General features: G+C 34.0%; 2 protein-coding genes and 1 pseudogene across 2 annotated transcripts in view; 2 read left to right on the top strand and 1 right to left on the bottom strand.

Moving 5' to 3' along the window:
• LOC125779322 (craniofacial development protein 2-like) overlaps positions 1 to 20,873 on the bottom strand; it is a 158,790-nt gene that overhangs the window by 47,106 nt on the left and 90,811 nt on the right. The window lies entirely within an intron of this gene.
• The window catches only part of LOC125779310 (uncharacterized), a 45,826-nt gene continuing 25,616 nt past the window's right edge, over positions 664 to 20,873 (top strand). The window contains exon 1 of the mRNA XM_049460584.1: positions 664 to 20,873. This exon is cut by the window's right edge and continues 18,191 nt beyond it. The gene's annotated coding sequence lies outside the window, so the exon portion shown is untranslated.
• On the top strand, positions 4,806 to 5,008 carry LOC125779904 (small nucleolar RNA U3; annotated as a pseudogene).

Raw genomic sequence — 20,873 nt, 5'->3', positions numbered from 1 at the left:
AGATAAAGAGATCCCCAACTCTGCTGTCACTGGAAATGTGAGAACCGCTCACCTACCGAACTTTGACAATTGACTGGACTGAAACGGCCAGATTGAAATTATACCAAAAATATATGTGAACGGAAGAATTTGCTGCCGCCGTTCAAGATCGCTAATAAAAATTTAAAACAATGAAAATCAAAGAAAATGCTAAATTTAAATATATTTCATGAAACATTTTGCATAGTAGAATTATATTTTAATTACAAATGATTAAAAACATTTATTAATTGAGAACTAACAGGCTTAATTGACCTTATTAAGTATTGAAAGATCAAAAGTTAGTTGTTTTAATATATCATGAAATATCATTGAAGTAGTTTCGTCATATATTAAATTTCCAATATACATACATATAATAATTTGCAACCGTAGTAAATGTTGGGCGTTTTAATTTAAAATGCCCAAAATTCTTATTTTGTTCCATCTGGCCATAATGGAAAATGTTATAAAAAACGCTTATTTTGGATGTCCAACTTATTCCAGTTTGAGAGCGCTTCAAAATTAGCGTTTTTTATAACATTTTCCATTATGGCCAGATTGATCAAAATAATAATTTTCGGGCATTTAAATCAAAACCCCCAACATTTAGTACGAATAAAAATTACTAATATAGTGGTTACCTATTATATGGAGAAACTATTTAAATTTTTTTTAAGTATATACATAAGTATAATGTTGGGGGTTTTGATTTAAATGCCCAAAGTTATTATTTTGATCAATATGGCCATAATGGAAAATGTTATACAAAACGCTAATTTTGAAGCGCTCTCACACTGGAATAAGTTGAACATCTCTTTATTTCCGAATGTTGACGCTGTGACTTTGAAGTTGTAGATAGCGTCTATCTTGGAACCAGCATCAACAACTCAAAAAATGTCAGCAGCAGAATCACTCTTGCCAATATATGGCAATTGAAAGTAAAGTCCTCTCTCGACGAACCGAAACCAAACTATTTGGTTCAGAAGTGTGGAAGATGTCGACATCTCATAGGACACTACTAAGAGTTTTCGAGACAAAGGTTTTGTGGAAGATTTATGTGGCAAACTTAATATCGAATTGTTCGAATATAATGAATAGATTATTTTCAAATTTGGTATCTCATTAACCGATCTCTGTTGTAGGTCGTGAAATTAGTTGCATGCTCGAGATATTTATATTAAAATCTAGGTAATTAAATCAAATAATATATGTATGATATAAATAAGCTCAATAAAAAAGTAATCACAAAAGTTAAGTATTGTGAGGAATTCCACAAACCTGGTGGGCGCTATTGAAGCGATGGGACCCCTATTCGGATATATAGATCCAAAGTCCTTTAACGGGCGTCTTCTGATTTCTCTGCAATATAGAATCAGGTTCACAGGAGTTTACGACTCCATCTCGCAAAAGCTTCCTTAAGGGGCTGTACCCATATTTAATAGGTGGCCAAGTAAAAATAAAAACCTATTTCGCCATGTGGTCTTTTTACCCATTATTCAATGTTTGGGATCAGTCGGAATGTGCATTGTCTATTTCAACTGACTTCCAATTATCTTTGCCATCTCTTTACACCCTATGCTCGAGTATTTCCTTTTATGGTTTTGGTTGGTAAAACCTTTACAGGCTAAATAGAAAAAAAAACACGTTTGATTAAAAGCAATGAAGAATCTTTAAACTCTTATCTCTGGTATGGGATCTAATTCTATCTTACCAAAATAAATGTATGTGGATATGTGTATGTTTGTTTATATTTTGCACGAATTACGTCATCAGATGACTCCACTACTCCCAAAATATTGCCTAATATAAGAAGAAGCATATTTTAAAAAAAGAAAGAAGAATAATAATAATTGTAAATATGTCTATTTTGCAACTATAAATCATATATACAAAAGTTGCAAAATAGCATAACCAAATACCATGATCGTGTATATACAAACACACATTTATGTATATATATAAACGAATAAACGTTCTTGGTATCGTATTACCTAAATATTAAATTGATTACTTAAGTTATGCCGGGTCGTTGACAGTAATAATGAAATGTCGAATCAGCACAACGGCCCTAAGCAAATTACGCTAAGCATAGTTTAAGAATGAAATAATAATTTAATAAAGAACCTGACGGTAAACCGCACAGTACGGTGAAAGCTCTTTCATTCAAAATAAAACATTTTCTGTGCCGTCGCAGAAAACGTAACTCACGCGACATGGAGTTATTTTTAATTCATTATATGTGCGTATTATGGTGGAATGATTTTAATAATTTTGGATTTATGTTTCGGTATACCTGTAGAAAGTTGCTGTTTTAGGAAAATATTAACCATAAGAAAAATCAGCAATCTCTTGCTATGTTTAGATGTGCCCCCAACGACTTGAAGTTTTGAAAATTTATGCCAAATACTCATACATTCGCAAACATTTTATAAACGTTATTTGATGTTCTAAGCAATGTTATGTTAGAGTAAGATATAAATAAATGAAAGCATATGTGTATATCACTCTTTAACCATATTATAATAACATAGCTACGTTCCGCACTTTAATTTCACATTCCTAATTCCACACTACAAAACTTAGAAATATGTCTCAAGTTAAAACACGACAAATGACAAGGTGTCCTGTCTTTGGTTTGCCGAAGAAGTTACCTGTTTCTCATTTTCCTACGACCTGACCTGATGAAATGTTATCTGTTCATAAAATATGATTTGAAGCCCGATAAAACAACAAAGAAGCCAACAGTTCTTTAAATATCTGAAAGATTAGCGGGTGTAGTTCTAAAAATATGGCAAACATTTTCACTGCCAGCTGTAAGTGTAAAAATAATTGATTCGTTCCTACCACGACAAATACAGGAGCTTTAAACTTTATGTTAGTTACCAAGAAAAGATTAGAACATTTTTTCAGAGTCCCATAGATTATTTGATACCTGCAACTGCAAGTGCAAAGGAATTGTTTCTGTTTTAAAGGGTGCCGTGTTGACAAGGAGGAAGTAAGTTTCTTACTCGAGCAAAGATCAACCAGAAAAATGATGATAGGCGGTGTCGATTTAGTTTAAACTGTGAAGAATAAGAAAAAACAAGATAGAAAAGAAAAAAGTTTATCGCGTAACACGTAGGCATACTATTTTGCCAAACCGTGTTGTTCTTGTTCTTTCGCTAATAATTTTTCAATTGAAAGCAGCAGCTCATGTGATAGTTTTTTCGCACAATCTAGTCCTAACCAAAAAGACCCACAACAAGGCAAGTGAAAATTATCACCAACTCTGAAAAAAAAAACATTAAATTTACCGTCATTAGCCCTTGCTTGTAATCGTACTGAGGTCTCCGACAGAGCCGCTGCAATTATAGCTTCTTCTTTCTTAAAAGACATTGGTATTGTTTCGTGGAGCGACTCAAGTTGTGTTATTGATCGTTCAAAGTTGCCCCGTGAAAGAACTAAGGTCAGTTCAATTTTACAAGAAGCGTTCTGCAATAAAATATTTCGTGGTTTGTATTTTAATGGAAGGAAGGCTAAGACTTTGGTTCGTATTGATAAAGAAGGGAAATTTTACAGAAAACGACAAATAGAAGATCATTATGTGTTTTTACCGGAACCAGGAAGCAACTATTTTGGTCATGTAAACTGTGAGTCGGAGACTGCTAAAAATATTAAAGACACCATATTATTATATTTGAAATATAAGTCGTTAAATGTGAGTGAATTAGCTGTTGTTGGGTGCGGTGCAACTATAGTGAATGCAGGTTTCAAAGTGGTTTATCTGTGAATTGCATTCAAATGAGTTACCACTACGTCATCTTTGATTACATTTAGACGGAAAAACTATAGGACCATAATGCTTTTCAGGCGCCATCGGATCTCAATTACAAACTTGTCAAAAAATGCCTGAAGTAACTAGAGAAGAGCTTAGTACCGACCAAAAGTATTTATACGGCATAGTGACCACTATCAACACTGGAATATTTTCTTCTGATTTAGCTAATATGGAAGCTGGAACCCTTCTAGATGACTAACAACAGCTAATCGAATTCTAAGGTTGTATAGTTGTAGTATTAGTCAACTACGCTATGAAAGTTTATGGACTAGTGCGTTTTACAATAAAATTTAATTCTTCATGCATTAACGGAGCCATAAACATATGGCAAACCATTAACCTAAGTCGTTATTTGAGTTCCGATAAGAAAGCTATCGTTGGCAAAGTAATCCAACGAAATGGATAATTTGGCCACTCAGAAATTCTTCTCATTGCCAAGCTTGATGATGTCAGAGAGATTATAAAAGATCTTGCAATACGAAGAATTGTAAAGGAAGATCAGAGAATACTCGAAGACTTCAAACGTTTAAAGTAGCTACATTCAACTTCGTTGCCACAGATTACACTGAGATTATTGAAGTTATACTTCTTATACGAGTTCGGAAAAGGTTGCGTTAAATGCAAGTTGCGCAACCTTGCTCAATATGAATATAACGCAACCTTGTCTGCGAAGATGTTCGAGTAGCAAGGGAAGCGGTAACAATCGGCGATCGTTTCTTTCGGCACAGCTCGGCTTTTCTACCAACAACACAATGTTGCCATGCTTATGCTGTTGTTGATTTTGTAGAACAATGTTTCAAGTTTTGGTTGGTGACATATTCACATGTGTGCGCATATGTTTGTTTGTATGCTTGTGCATTATTGAAGTTATACTTCTTTTTCTTTCGTTTGTCTTTCATTTCTGCGAATTCTCAACTATTTTGTGTAACTTTTGGTTGAAATACTCTGCGTTGGCCGTTGAAAAATTAAGGCTATACTTAACAGGATCATTTCTGTAGTTAGTCTTTATTTACATTTTTTGGAAATCGACCCGCGATGACGAGGTATATCGTTTTATCTGACATCGTGAGGTTTATGAACTTCATTTCTAGTTTTGTCTTGTGGCATATTAGAAATGATGTTTCTTCGTAAATCGCTCAATTACAACGGATAAAACCACTTCTGAGTGGCGATTTTAATGAATAAATTCCAAGGTTTTTACACAAAAATAATGCAGTCAATAAGTACAGTACGCTTTATGTATGCTTGCGCATTATTTTTCTTTCATTTGTCTTTCATTTCTGCAAATTCTCATGGTGACATATTCATATGTGTACGCATATGTCTGTATGTTTGTATGCTTGTGCATTATTTGTTTGGCAATGTATGCAAATATAAGTACATATAAGTATGTATGAATGTATGAACATGCAAGTCAATGCGCGCACATGTAATAAGTATATTGATAAGTGATGAAAATATGATTTCAATTTCTGAACACGCACATGCGTATACATACGAGGTGTAACGTTGTCCTTTCATGGGCCTCTTCAGTTTAGGGAACAAGAAAGTCACAGTCACAGGGGGCCAGATCTGGGGAATACGGTGGCTGCGGCATCATTACTGTGTTGTTTTTGGCCAAAAAGTCGCGCACAAGTAACGATACAGGTTCTTTGATCTATTTTTTTGAATAGGTAAAAATCGAAGACGATCCAAAACACGTGCAAGCAAAGCAGCTGTCAACAATTAAATGAACATTCAAAATGGCCGAGCTTGTCGCCATAAGTGAGAGACATGAGTACCAACATAACGCCACAAAAAATTCGGAATTCGAATAAACGTAACCCGCGAAAATTCAAAATTCGCTATACTTTTTGAACACACTTCGTACACTCATATGAGCATGTGCAGATACACAAGATAGGATAGAAGACGTATGCCTTTTAACATCGCATACTATACAAATAAATATTTTGCTTATATAGAAAATACTATTGAATTTGGGCTGTGCATCAGTGAAATCAATCGAGTCCATTCGATTGTCAGCCTAGTGGACTGCATATTAAGAAACGGTTCTCAAGCGTGAAAAGACAAAAAAATCGGCTGGCAAGGTTATGGCATCAGTCTTTTGGGATTCCCGTGGTATATTATTCATCGAAATGAGCCAGTTTTAATTCATTGCATTGTGTGTTTGATTGCAGTTCTATTCTACCATTCCTAATATTTAGCAATTTTAATATTTTTCAGGAAGGATCAGTTTGAAATTGTACGCATATATGTATTCATCGTTCCCGCTTAAATATTGCATTGCTCTGTGCAATGTTTCGAAAAGATTTCTGTATATCTCAAATTTTAATAGACCTTTTTATCAACACTTCAGTTATGCAACCATTTTTTATGCCAGACCTTTTGCAATTGTAAATTGCCTGTCAAGATACCCCCTCCAATAGTTAGCAGGTATGAAGAAAATGTTATAGCTACCCATAGATGTATTGAATGACCCAGTTTATTACTTAAGAACGAACAAGTCCACAATATGAAAACTTGATCTACAGATGTCGCCTTTTACCTTGCCATTGTTTTGTTTATTGCACGTTTACGCCAATTTAAGGTTTGAATATTGAATTCTGCGATGATACCGCCATCCATCGGTCAAACATTTAAAATTAGCAATTAATTACAAATGAAATATTAATTTAACAAAACATTTTCCAGTAGACCAAATTGTAAATCTAAACCATTCTCGAATCTCCTTGAACATACACACAAAATTTCATCAAAATCGGTCCATCCGTTAGGAGCAGTTCAAATGCAAACACACGGTCAGAAGATTTATATATATAAAGATTAGTAAGAAAAATATTTATTTGTATAGTATACGATGTTAAAAGCAAAAAATTAAAAATTTATTCTTTCGAGATTCGAACCTGTGTTAGCATCTAGACTTTCCAAGCGCTTACCACCAACACCACCATTGACACTTAGGTTGCCTTGCCTTAAGTATGGTGTGGTTATGCATGCAAGAAACATACGATGGTTCTAATAATTTTGTTTAAGTATAGAAATATGCTTTTGTAGAACATTTGCTTTCGCAAACATACAGACAAATGTGCAAACGACATAATATATGCTTGTATGATTGTTTCGCATTTTGCTTCTGAATATCACTAAGAAGTATAACTTCTTCCGCGCGTAGGGACTCCACGCACCCTTTTTTTATGGGCAAGACTGTAATATAATTGAGTCACCCCTAACTTTGAATATGTCTGATGAAACCTTGAAAGACGTTGTCAAAAACGGTCTTAGTACGTGTCAGAATATTACAGATTTTTTATGCCACACCCAAGCTGTGGAGCGCTGCATTAAGTTGGTAACAGAAGCATAGAGTGCAATTTGTGGGGAAAATAAACGAGATGGTTTCATTAAGCCAAGTCTGCTATCACGTCAACGAATGCCTCATTTCAATACAAAAAAAAAACAGTTTGATTTTTAATAAGTATTTGAGGTAATGTAAGAGAATATTTTTAGTAATAAATGCTTAGAATGTCATTTTTTTGTTTTACTAAAATGTTTGACTACTGGGGCACCTCAAAACATTAAGCCAGCTGTTTGATATTTTGCATGTTTGTTTTATATATTAAAAGGCAATTTTTCACAGCTATGCCGTTAAAAAACAAAATAAAAAATTCTCCATACGTTATCGCTCCACCTTAATACGTATGTATGTCATATCCACCTTAATACGTATGTATGTCATATGTATACTGTGTGTGGGTAATGACATTAATGACCCTCAAACTCCGATAAAGGAGCTGTTCAGATTTCTGAACAGTTCCTAACGGCTACAAATAAGATATTTTTGTAAATATGTATAGAAACAGATATCATCGTACAAATATTTATGTATGTTCATTATCGCCAGCACATACGAATGTAGTCTGAAACGTAGATACATATGTATTTGTTTCTATCATTTCGGGTATATTGATTAGAGACTGTAATATTTAAAGTATGCAATGTAAAGGATCGCAAAATATCCTAAAATAATAAAAGATAAGAAGTAGTTGTGTATATCGATGGGAACACTTATGTTTAAGATATGTGTACATACTGTCGGTATGTACAGTGGATTAGTATTAAGATATGTGTATGTGCTTTGCATGTGGTGCAAAATATGTATATTAATAAAGGAGCTCTAGGCAACTAGAACCTAGTACTATTTTATTTCATTTTATTAAATCGGCCTTCCTACTTAAAATTTTTCGTCTCCGTAAACTTCACAAATTTCATTGGTGGCTTGTATTTTTTCTGCAATAAACCACTTCACATCTTACCAAGGTAAGAACATTTTTAATTTTTTATTTATTTCATATACAATTATTTATTTTGTTTTTGGGAGAATGGAGAACCAAATAAAATTGGCGAAAGAGCTGTAAAAACTTCATTTTAAATCCATGAGTATGGATATAAATGAAGAATTAAGAAATTTAGAGAAACTCCAAGATAGTTTGGACAAAAAATGGTCAGAATTTCAACGAAACCATTTAGAATTGTCTAAAGATCCCAAAAATAAAAAAAGATAATTATTTTAAAAATGATGTAGAAGGGACGGTAGGTACGCTTTATTTTACTGATAACGTGATACTGTGCTTGAATGCACAAAAATGAAGAGTTAACAAGTAAATTCTATGATTTAAGAAATAGATTTTACAAACTCAAATTAAAATCTATTAGCAAAAAAATGCTGCCAATTTTACGTTGCTTCAAGTTGACATTCCCAGTTTTTCAGGAGATTACGCTCAGTGGCAAACTTTTAAAGCATAAAATGTGTATTTTAAAAACTAAATCAAGAGGATCGGCTACAAGTTGTATTGCAAATCTGCCTTCAACCTCGACAAATTTTTCAGTAACGAATTTTTCAGTTAACGAAAAATGTACTAATAAAAGGTTACTCGCAAATACTTATTTCAAACAAATTTCTGAAAGTACACAAGAATTGGAAAGCTTCAGTTTGTCTGCAGATAATTTGTTACAAGCTTTGTGCAAAAATTAGACAACAATGTAAGACTTATGTAGGTATGAAAAATCCCTTAAAAATACCTACCTTAAATTCACTACAGTCGTTTCTGAATCATGAAGGGAATGCACTAGAACCAGCAGAAGCCTCAAAAACATTACCAAAATTTCAAAATGCAGAATTTAAATGCATAATGGGAAGTAACATCTCATACAATATATTTTATTGTTAAAGCTCTTTCTACCCAGGACAAATGGCACGCAGTAATGAAAAACAAATTATGCACCAAATGTCTTAAAACAGAGCACAATATAAAGGAATGTAAAGGCGAAAGTTGCCTCACATGTCAAGGAAACCATCATTTATGGCTCCACAAAGACAAATCCTTTAAAGCAAAAAGCACAGTAATAAACAATACGAAAAATGGGAGATTAAAAAGCGTTTCTATACATGTCCTTCTAACCACAGCAATTGTTGGTATAAAAGGCCGTGATGGAAGAATAATAAAGGCACGTGCCTTACTAGATAATGGGTCTCAAGTTCACCTTATAACCAAAGAACTGAAAAATAAATTATTATTGAAGGGGTTGGACGAAACAAGATCAATATAAAAGAAAGAGTTAGTCTTCAATTAAAATCAATAATAGATCCTTTCGAGACAAATTTAGAAACCATTGTGGTACAAAATATTGTGTCTCATTTTCCCACAAAATTCATTAAAGTTAAAAAAATTCCAGAGGATATAAAACTAGCAGACCCTTCATTTAATGTGCCAGGTAAAATTGATTTACTATTAGGTGAGGGCATTTTTTGAATTGTTAAAAGAAAAAAAAAACAACTATTGAAAATATAAATTACAAACTCCAGAACAGTGGGTCTGGGTGGTTGATGTATGGATCAACTAACAAAAGCTCCAATTTAGCGCACTTGTGACATATTTAGATGAAAAACGAGATAATCAACTAAAAAAGTTTTGGAAAATAAAATCCCTTGAAAATAGATATCTTAATAAAACTAAAAAAGAAACACAGTACGAGAAATACTTTCGTAATAATTTAAAATTCTCTGCAGATAGTAAATTTACTACAGCTTTTCCATTCGAAAAGGACAATATAAGCCTAGGAGATTCTTCTTCACAACCAAAAGGAAGATTTATCTCTCTAGATAGAACACTTAAAAATAATAAACCACAAAAAAGAAGTAAATGCCAAGTTCCTTGTGAAAATATTAACACTGGGACATTGGTACTTTTTAAAGAAAAAAATATTCCACCATTGCAGTATAAGAGAGGACGAATTGAAAACGTCATTTTAAGCCAAGATTGCAAATGTAGGAAATGTAGACGCAAGGATAAGCAATGGCACATCGTAAAGAGCGATGCACAATGTTTATCCTTTTCCTACTAAAGAAAAAATACGTAAACAATAAAGAGAGACGCGGTCGACTTGAACTAAAAAACAAGAAAAATAAAAATATTATACTTATTTTGTTAAGCTTACTTATAGTTTTACCAAGTTGTAAATGTTTAAATATAAAATATTAAAAAATATGTTCTGGAGTATTTTCTCAAAAAAGAAACTATGTTGGATTGACCAGGACAGCGTAGGATATAATTGTTCACATCGATTTATCAATACTCGGTCGAAAGGCACCAAATTTCAAATTCCTTAAAACATTTGGAATACATATTCAACGATATTTGAAAAGAATTTAGTGAACTCAATGATTCAGCAGCTGCACAACAAATACTTATTGAACAGCTTCACAACATCATCGCGTTTACAGGGAGGAGGATGAAAAGGAAGACCAGGTCAGTGTTGCCCTTCAAAGGATCATTGGATCATTATACTACTCCTTGTTTGACCTGATGAATGAAGATTACTTATGGTGTATTGAACAGACCTTACTGTTCTCAGATGGTCAGCTCTTGAGCTTGATTCTCGATAATAGTAGTGATTTGACCAACTTAGTGCATGAAAAGTTCCCACGAACCCGAAGGGAAACAACCGGTGTACACAATTTGTATGAAATTGTGAAGAAGAGATGTCTCGGTGTGCCAGCCATCAACGTCAACGATTCGGTGACCAAGAGTAAACTCTATAATCTGTATGGTTATCTCGGGTCGCTAATTGATGGTATTAAACTTCCCACCGATGTGATGATTGCTGGCAAAGTGTGCTGCGTTGCTGGTTATGTGATATTGGCAAAAGTTGTGCATAAGCTTTGTGTAGTTTCGGCGAAATCGTTATTGTCACCGAAATCAATTCTATCATTGCTTTGCAAGCGGCAATGGAAGACTATGAAGTAACCACCATGGAGCAAGCATACAAAGAAGCTATCATATTCGTAACAACAACTGGTTGCACGGACATTAATTACTGGCGCACATTTTGAACACATGCCCGGCGATGCGATCGTTTGTAATATTGTTAATTTCTTTTGTGAAATCGACGTCGCATGTTTGAATGTCAATGCCAAGGAAAAGATTAATATTATAACAAACCCCAAGTCGACCGTTATACACTGTCCAATGATAATCATATTATTTTGTTGGCCAAAGGACGTCTGGTAAATTTGGGCTTCGCGCACGGTCATACCAGCTTGAGACGTTCAACTCGTTCAGAAATCAAGTGGTGGCACAAATCGATTTGTGGACCAAGGCTGACAAATACAACGTAGATGTGCCTCTGTTGCCGAAAATACCTGATGAAGACGTCGCCAGCCAACACTTGGAGAAATTGGGTATACGATCTGAAAAGTTCCGTGATTAAATTCGAATCCTTGGACTTTGAATGACATCATATTATGCATTACGGCAGGAATACTGGCAACCTAATCCTTTTATCATCGTAACAATAGTTCTTCGACACATCTGTAATCAGCAAGGCACGCATATCCGATAGGTGAATATAAGTTATGAAATTAATTATTAATATTAGTAAATTAAAATTATATTAAAAAATTAAAATTTAGTACAAAATAGCTTATAGGAGAAAATTATTAAGAGTTTGATCTGCCAATCTTGTAAAGAAAAATGTAGTTAAAATGCTCAAACTTTATAAATACTTTAATTATTTTGAAGTGTAAACACTTCAACGTGGACATTATGTTCAGATTTCTGAATAGCTCCTAACTGCTACAATTGCAAATAAGATACATATTTTTATAAATCTGTATCGAAACAGATACAATATCATATTACAAATATTTATGTTCATTATCGCCAGCACATACGAATCTAGTCTCAAACGTAGATATGTATTTACAAATACTCATTTCTATGAATGAAAATGAATAAAAATTCATGATCAAATATAATAATGCAATATATTAAAATAAAACAAGTAAGGAAGAACTAAGTTCGGGTGCAACCGAACATTTTATATTGAATATATTTGAGAAGGGGGTAGTGCCGACCAGATTTTATCTATTTTTGATCATCCCACATACTACAATATGCCACATACTCAGATACTCCCTCGGTTTCATTTAGGTACCTTACATACAATCAGCAATCATATGGAGCAAGGTCAAGTGGATGTCCGAAAATCTTGGTAATAGTTATATAGGTGGGGGGGTTGTGTTGGTAGGGTCAAGTTTTCGCGTATTTATTTTAGGCGCAAAGATACACTGTTATGAATAAATAATCTTCTGCAATTTTCATTGAAACTTGACTCAAATATTGGCGGATATATCCAAGATAAAGTGACCTAGAAGTTCTAAAATCTTTATATTAGGTATATGGGGGCTCAGGAAAGTATTGATCCGATTCAAACCATTTTTTGACACAATGAAATACTATTGTCAGTAAAGGATTCTGTGTGAATTTCAATTTCACGTCTCACACATTAACCGATATTTTCTGTAAAAAATCAACTATTGGTATCGGGTTCACATATTCGGTACCTAGGGCTTGTACAGTTGTGGTTGGATTTAGACAATTATTGGTCAAAAGGTGGCTTACTTTAAGGGAATTATTGCCGCAAAATTTTATTCCGTTATAAGCTTAGTACGCAGCTGTCAAGAAACGTAAAAACTTCATATAAAAAAACGCTTAAGAAACGGTCAAGAAACTTTCCTACGATAAATTTACTTGTGCTAGTACGCAGCTCTCAAGAAATCTAGTACTCATTTTTAATACTTTTTTTCAATAAAATGTGAATATGGCAAATCTGGTTTTGCGAAGAAACATCAAATCAACAATTGTTTCTTAAAGGGAATTCGAAGTAATCGTCAAATTCATCCTAAATTAGTTGAAGTCATTATTCCATTTTGAAATGTTGTATAAAACTTACCAATCATCAACAACATTCCTTAAATCTCAATGAAAATATTTATTTTACCATACACATACATACATACATACATAATACGACCAAGTTTGTTTACTTTGTTTATTCTCTCTTGCTCTTCTAATGTGGATCATTACAATGCGTAACCAGCTGTCAAAATTACTTGAGAAATAATGTATTTTTTTCTTGAGGAATTACTTGAGAGCTGCGTACCAACCTATATCAATTAATTCTTTATTTGTGTACTATAAAGTGAAAGAATCAAATGGAATTTTAAATTGTGTTATATGGAAAGTAGGCGTGGTTGTAGTCTGATTTCGCTCATTTTTACAGAGTGACACTGGAAAATGAAAATAATATTACGTTCCAAATTTTGTCGAAATCGCCTATTGTTCAATTTTCACACCGGCTTCTATAGAGCCCCTTTATACCACCTATATACCACCCGTATAGAATAATTAAACAGGATTTCAGTATTTAATTAAAAAAAAAAATAAATAAAGCAGTACACATTTTATGCAACTGACCAACTATTTTCAACGCGCTTTTTTTAAAGGGAGAAAAGACGGGAAAATATTTAAGCTTATATGTTAAGTAGATACCCTGTAGTTTACTAAGAAAAATAATTCATAGCTCGACTTCGCCCGACACTATAACAAAAACACAAATTTCTAAAAAACTAAAAAAAATTTAGTTTTTTTAATGATTCATTATTTTCCGGAAAAAAACATAACAATACATTAACTAAAATAATTTTTATATCGTTAATATTAAATACATACCATGTTGTCCTGAATCCGTGAAAAATATTTTCAATAATTCCGTTCACGCAATAAAAAAACCCACTTGTAATATCGAGAACAATGGAGAGTTTCGCGAATAAGCACGTGCGTTCTGAACAAAGTCTAGGTTCCGACTACTTGTGTGGCAATATAGCGGCCTGAAGGTCATTCATTTAATGGGTTCATTGTAGAACGGTTATTTAGATACCGAAAAAAAATCAATTTTGAGTACCATCGCTGCAGTGTATCATTTTCAATTTTTTTCGGTTTTTGAGGGTAAATGCTCCTAGGTGCGTCGTTCATACTTAACAGGAGCTGTGGAATGTTGTAGCTAGAAACGTGAAACCACAAACCGTAAAAATATAACCTCAGACGTTATTGATTTCTAAGAATGGAAGTATTACCTATGCTGAGATTCTTAGGGAAAATTAAATCCGAATGTACTCAAAGCGACTTCAAAAAGAAACCCGAATACGTAAAGAAAACGTAAAGCGCAAGAGGCTGAAATGCTGCTGCATCCAAGTGGTTCAGCAATGTCAGCCGACTCGCAGAAAACAATGAGTAAATGTCGTGGTGAGCAAAGAAGAAATTAAAACTAAGGACGAAGACCTTTATGCGCTGCAGGGAGAGTTGGGAATAACGATATGGAAATGTAACCCCAACTCTCCTCAACTGGAAAACACTGACCTTTCAAATGACTTTGTTCGAATTAATGATGTTAAAACCCATAGTTGCTATTTGCCTCCCAGCATCAATGACGATTAATTTAAGAACATAATCGATCATCTAGTGACTGATGTCCGAAGTAAAACTGTTTTAGTAATAGCCGTCGACTTTAATGTCAGATCTATTGAATGCGTATGCTTTTGCTTCCCTTGATCTTGAGCTCTTAAACACCAACCAGCCCACATTAAAAAAATTTGGCCAGCAGTCAGTGGTAGATCTGACTTTCGTTTAATTAAGTCTAGTTCGTAGAACTCATTGGGAAATAAGTGATCATTATATTTTCGTAATCACTATTGCACTATATTCTACTCCGTCTTAAGAGAGCATATGACGCATTAATGGCCAAGCATACACGACGCAACCATTACCCAAAGCAAAAAGCACCATCTTATATTACTGTCAAAACCAAACAAGACCTTGATAGTCTCGTCCCATTTCCACCATTCTGCATGCTAGACTCCACTTGAAAAATCTTTCAGCGAATTATATATCAACGTATAAATAAAACCATAGATGATACTGGCGGCTTATCCGCGAATCAATTTGGATTCAGGAAGGCAAGATCCACAATCGAAGCGGTGAACCTAGTAAAGACACTGGCCGAAAAGGCTACTAGTAGGAAACGATGGAAAGGCGGAAAGTATATGATTGTAACCCTCGATGTCAAAATTGCATTTAATTCAGCATCCTGGCATTGCATATTAATTGCTCTAAAAAGCTTCTCCGTGTCTCCGTACCTATACAAAATAAATGTCAGCTATTTTAAGGAAAGAATTCTAAGCTATAGCAAGGATTATGCAGACATTAATCCGAATGATGCTTAATGCACGTAGATCAAAGCAAAATAAGAGAAGACTCTTGGGTGGAGTTCTGAAGATCTCGCGCTATATGGCGCCGAAGTGTAAGAAAAAGCACTCGAAACTGCCTTAAACCTTTTAGATATCTTAGTCGAAGAGACTAAACAACCACTAACAGACTTACCATCCAGAACCGTAAAGCAAACATCTAGAACAGAGACGATGAAGGAGATGGAAAAGGCGACAGGAGGGTAGTCGATATGGACCCTTTAGATATCTTAGCCAAAAAGACTAAAAATTCGGTAATGGACTTATCACCCAGAATCGTAAAGGAAAATGCAAGAGAAGAGACGGCGAAAAAGTTAGCAACGGCGATGGGAAGGTAGTGTTGGATGTTGGTTGTTGATCTATGGCAAAAAAGACCACATGGCGACTCCAAAACTAAACGGACCACTAGAACGTAGACCAAACAATGGGTTAGGACGTATGCACGTTCTGTACTGTCCTAGTATTGTCTAAAAAAATCTTGTTCAAATATAATTGAATGCAGTGCCGGGGAAAGGATATTATTAATTTAATTTAGTGGACTGTATTTATCTGATACTCAAACTTATCTTTCTTAAATTTAGTTCTCTGCTGCTTGTAATATCGATGTTTCTTCTCATTGACTTTTGGAGGCGGTCATTGGTTTGTATACGTAAATCATTAGCACCATGTCGAGAACGTTTCTTTTTGGTTGTGGTACCAGATTCATTTCAGTCCTCTTTTGCTGATGTTCCACCATCTTCGGAGACTTCAAATTCCACATTCAGGGGAATCAGAGTACAGTTTTGCATCTATGACAACATATTCAGTCGGTCGTCGTACCTTATTTTTGCTGCTTGAAAGCTTTTGTCTCAATTTACGCTCAGTATTTTTATACTGTGTTTTCAACGCCAAGTAATCGGCATACATTAATTTGGAGCAATGAAAACGGTCGGATATATAGTATATTCGTATTTAGCAATTCATCAGTTTATCATTTATTTTATTAACAGATGCGATTTATCAACATGATTCTCCGCATTAGCAGTATATCGTGCCGTACGTGTTGGCTTTTCTACAAAATCTTCTTTTTCTTCTTATTTAGTTTTTGATCTTTTTCTTTCACCACATATTCCTCAGCTTCGTCTTTAAAATACACATGTTCGATTACTGAAGCATCGTCCTCATCTTAATCACTTCAGTTTTCAATTTCTTCAAAATGTCAAAGTTTGCAACTGTTTAAGAATGCATATGACGTAGAAGGACACCCTAAAGTCTGAGAAATATACATACATATGTATGTATGTAATATCTTTTGAGTTGAATATACATACAATATTTACCACTAATTTAGTGTAAGTGAACTGCAGGGAACGCCATTGTACTTATTACTTTCATTATCATAACAGTGCTCTTTTGAGGCCAGCACCCGTGGTCTGCGTCAAAGAATCGAAACACCAAAAATATTTTCTAATATTAATTTCCGCATGCTTATCATTGTTAATAATGTCAACGATTCGAACAGTAATGGACATCTGTTCAACACGACAGGTGTTCAATCTAATATTATTGAATAATATTTAGTAGAGTGAATTAATTTTTCCCTGAATTGCGGGAACGAACAAAGCCATATATTCGACAAATTAAAAAAAAAAATTGTCGTTCCCATTCGAAAATATTGTGTCACCATTTCCTCGAAAATTACTTCCCAGAACCCTTACTAATGCAACAAATCTTTTAACAAAATTCTGCTAGTAATGTTCTTGTGTTCTTATTAGGCGATGGTTTTCTTCATCTATTGTTTGATTAATTTGTATGCTCTTGCAACCAGTTGCTACAGAGTATTGTAGTTTTGTTCACCTAACGGTTGTACGTATCACCTAAAACTAAGCGGGATATAGGGTTATATAAATGTATAACATATATAAATATACATATACGTCTAATATGTAAATGATCAGAATGACGAGAAAAGTTGAAATCCGGTTGACTGTCTGTCAGTCCGTCCGTCCATGTAAGCTGAAATTTGAGTAAAAATTGAGATACCTTGATGAAACTTGGTGTGTAGGTTTCTTTAATTAACTGAAAACAAAATACTCAAGTTCGGCATGAGGGATGGCAGTAGCTAGGGGCACATGTGAGCAAAAAATTTTGAAAAAGTGGGCGTGGCCACGCCCTCTAACAAGTTTAATGTACATATCTCTTAAACCACTTAAGATAAAACAACCACAACCAACCGAACCAGTTGGACACTATGAAATGGATGAAATCGGATGATAACCTCGCTCACTCCCCATATAATGTTACGGTTAAAGACTACTAAAAGAGCGATAAATCAAAAACTAAATTCGCCTGAAACATTAAATTTTACCACCGAAGTGCAAATTGAACGATGGGCGTGGCACCGCCCACTTTTTGGTGAAATTTCATATCTCGACCAACCGATTAAGTGCGTGGCAATTCTACTTACATTCTTATTCTTATTCTTACCACGCCTACTGCTCCTATAGCACAATTTTTAATTCCTCTTGATTCGTTCAGTTACTAATGCACAAATCAAAAAGCAATAAATATAACGGAATAAAACTTTGCACGAATAATGTCTTTAGTGTGTGACATTATAGTTGACTTTTGATGGACAACGTCGGTCATATATATGATATATATATAATTGAAATTAAGGGATTATCTTTCTTTATAATGATTTGTCTGTATGTCAAAAATAGGTTAGCCCTCATATACTTAATATAAAATTTTTCGAAATTCGGGGTGACTTTGTATCGCATTTATCAGCCAATATGTGAGTTATCTCAATGTAAACAGAAAAACGTCACCCGGATGTTCGAAATCCTGACATTAGTTATATAATAGGGGCTAGGCCAAATTTTCGCCTATTTCTCATAGCCTATTATATAACTAATGTCAGGATTTCGAACATCCGGGTGACTTTATTTTATATGATTGGTTTTACACCTTAAAGTATTTCCCTTGCTTTGATTCGTGCAAGTTGCAACAGTATAACATGTTCGGTTGCACCCCAACTTAGCCCTTCCTTACTTGTTAGCCCTGTTTTTATCTTGAACTGAAAGATTTCTAAAAATATTGAGTACAGTAGCCATAAAAAGAAACATATTCATCGTTAACAAAAGACCTTTTATAATGTCGTACTGAAAATTTCCTTCCTTCACTTGAATTGGGGGCCCGATTAGTATTTTTCGCATATTAGCTGAAAGGTTTTCCCACGTCGCACGATCGTTTGAAATATCATGAAATGAAATGAAATCATTCTCTACTTTTGAAAAAAGGATTGTAAAAAGTATAATTTTTCGCACTTCCACACTACATGTTCGCTTGCTTTTGCGAATTGATCCGAAAGTTAATATAAAAAATATTTTTTACTATTATTCATACATATTTACATACATATGTATGTATATGATACTTTGTGCGCAATTCAACGGGCTATTCACAATCAACGCATAGCAATTTACGAATGTACTAAATGTTAATAATTTTTGTAATGAAGTAATTTTGTAAATTATTTTTTATATTATTTAAATCTATATATATAAAAATAATATAATAATATGTACGTCGCCGAACTAATCATAAACACGTCGTACGATTTCAACCAAACTTACACACTACGTAGGCAGTGGTCCATATATGGTTTAAATGAATTTTGGTTGAAATCCGATAACGCATGTGTGTGCGGTGCGTATGTGAAATGAGTGTGTTTTTGCCGCAGGCTTTTTTTGTACCGCATACAGTATTCATTAGTATTGAATACATTTTGGTCGTTTGTGTATTGGAGACCATTGCACGGAGTGATGCAAATAGCAATTTGTTATCATTTCTCTTTTCTCTTAGAACGTCATTGGTGATTGATCTTATCATAATCGATTTTTGAAAATATTAATTTCCTCGCATTTTTTGGTGAGTATTTTGATAAAAATAAATTAATTTTCGTTATAATCATCGTTTTAATTTGAATATTTTGTTAAAAAAAATTAAAAAAAAACAATGATTACTGAGATAAAAATCGATTGTTTTGCTAAACAAATGTTCTGATTGTTACAAGTGACATAATCACAAATTTGATATTTTGTGAAAAAAATTAAAAAATTACGTGAATTTTTTTTGTTTAATGTTCGATCAGTGAGCTAAAAATTACTTGGATTTTTTGGCCAATCTTTAATTGAATTTTGTCACATTTTCAGCAGATTTTCGTGTCTTTTCGTCACTTTTTCGTGCTTTTCGAGTGCAGGCGATCTCGAACGTTTCATTTTCGCTTCCGAACGGTAAGACAAAAATTATTTCGATTTTTTGGCCAATTTTTAATTGAATTTTGACACATTTTCAGCTTTTCGAGTCCAGAATTTGCTGGATTTCATCAATTTATTACTGAAGTTCTTTATTATCTTTAGTTTAGTTTCTTCTAAAAATCCCACGAAGAGCAAGAGCTGACATTGGACGTCGGTCGCGTAGAACGCAAAATAGATCAAACGAAAGGGAAAATCAATCGCAAGAACAGCGAGAACTAGAGATTGCAAATACAAGGGAACGTGTTGCAAGATCGGGTTCAGATCGTAGGCCGACAAGTATTAATCAAAATGTTCAAAGGCGTGCCGCACAAATCTACGTTAATGTTGTTTGTTGTTGTTGGTGCTGGATTTAGATATAATCACGCAATTGATTACAGTTTGCATAAGTTTGTGGTTATGCACATAAAATTATGATGCGACAAAATCAGGAAAATCATATTTTGAAATGTCGGAGACTCTTTCATCAATATGTCGTAGACATGTATGCAAAGATAGAAACAGAGCGTTTGAACTTTACTCAATTCAATCAACGGAAGTTGCGATCAGAAGAGTATATACATCTCCCCGATGCAATCAATAATGACGGAAATGTTGACAATGTTGGAAAAGTTGTTATTTTACCAGCAAGTTACACAGGCAGTCCAAGGCACATGCATGAATATGCACAAGATGCCATTTGCTATGTTCGTTTGTATGGTCGACCAGATTTGTTTATTACATTTACATACATGTAATCCACAATGGGACGAAATCAAGCAATATTTATATGAAGGGCAATCTTCTACAGACCGTCATGATATAACTGGACGAGTATTTAGACAGAAGCTGAAATCATTGATGGATTTTATTGTTAAACATCAAGTTTTCGGCGAATTCGATGTTTGATGTATTCGGTGGAATGGCAAAAGAGAGGATTACCACATGCCCATATTTTGGTATGGTTAGTCAACAAAATAACAAGCGATCAAATAGATGACATCATCTCAGCAGAAATTCCTGATCAGGAAATCGATTTGTTACAAAAAGTATGATTCATAGACCATGTGGTGTTCTAAATATTAATTGGCCATGTATGAAAGGTGGCAAATGCACG

Source organism: Bactrocera dorsalis, chromosome 6 (genome assembly GCF_023373825.1).
Source record: "Bactrocera dorsalis isolate Fly_Bdor chromosome 6, ASM2337382v1, whole genome shotgun sequence".
NCBI lineage: Eukaryota > Metazoa > Arthropoda > Insecta > Diptera > Tephritidae > Bactrocera > Bactrocera dorsalis.
The sequence above is the reverse complement of the archived record's forward strand: the minus strand, read 5'-3'. Positions and strand labels throughout refer to the sequence as shown.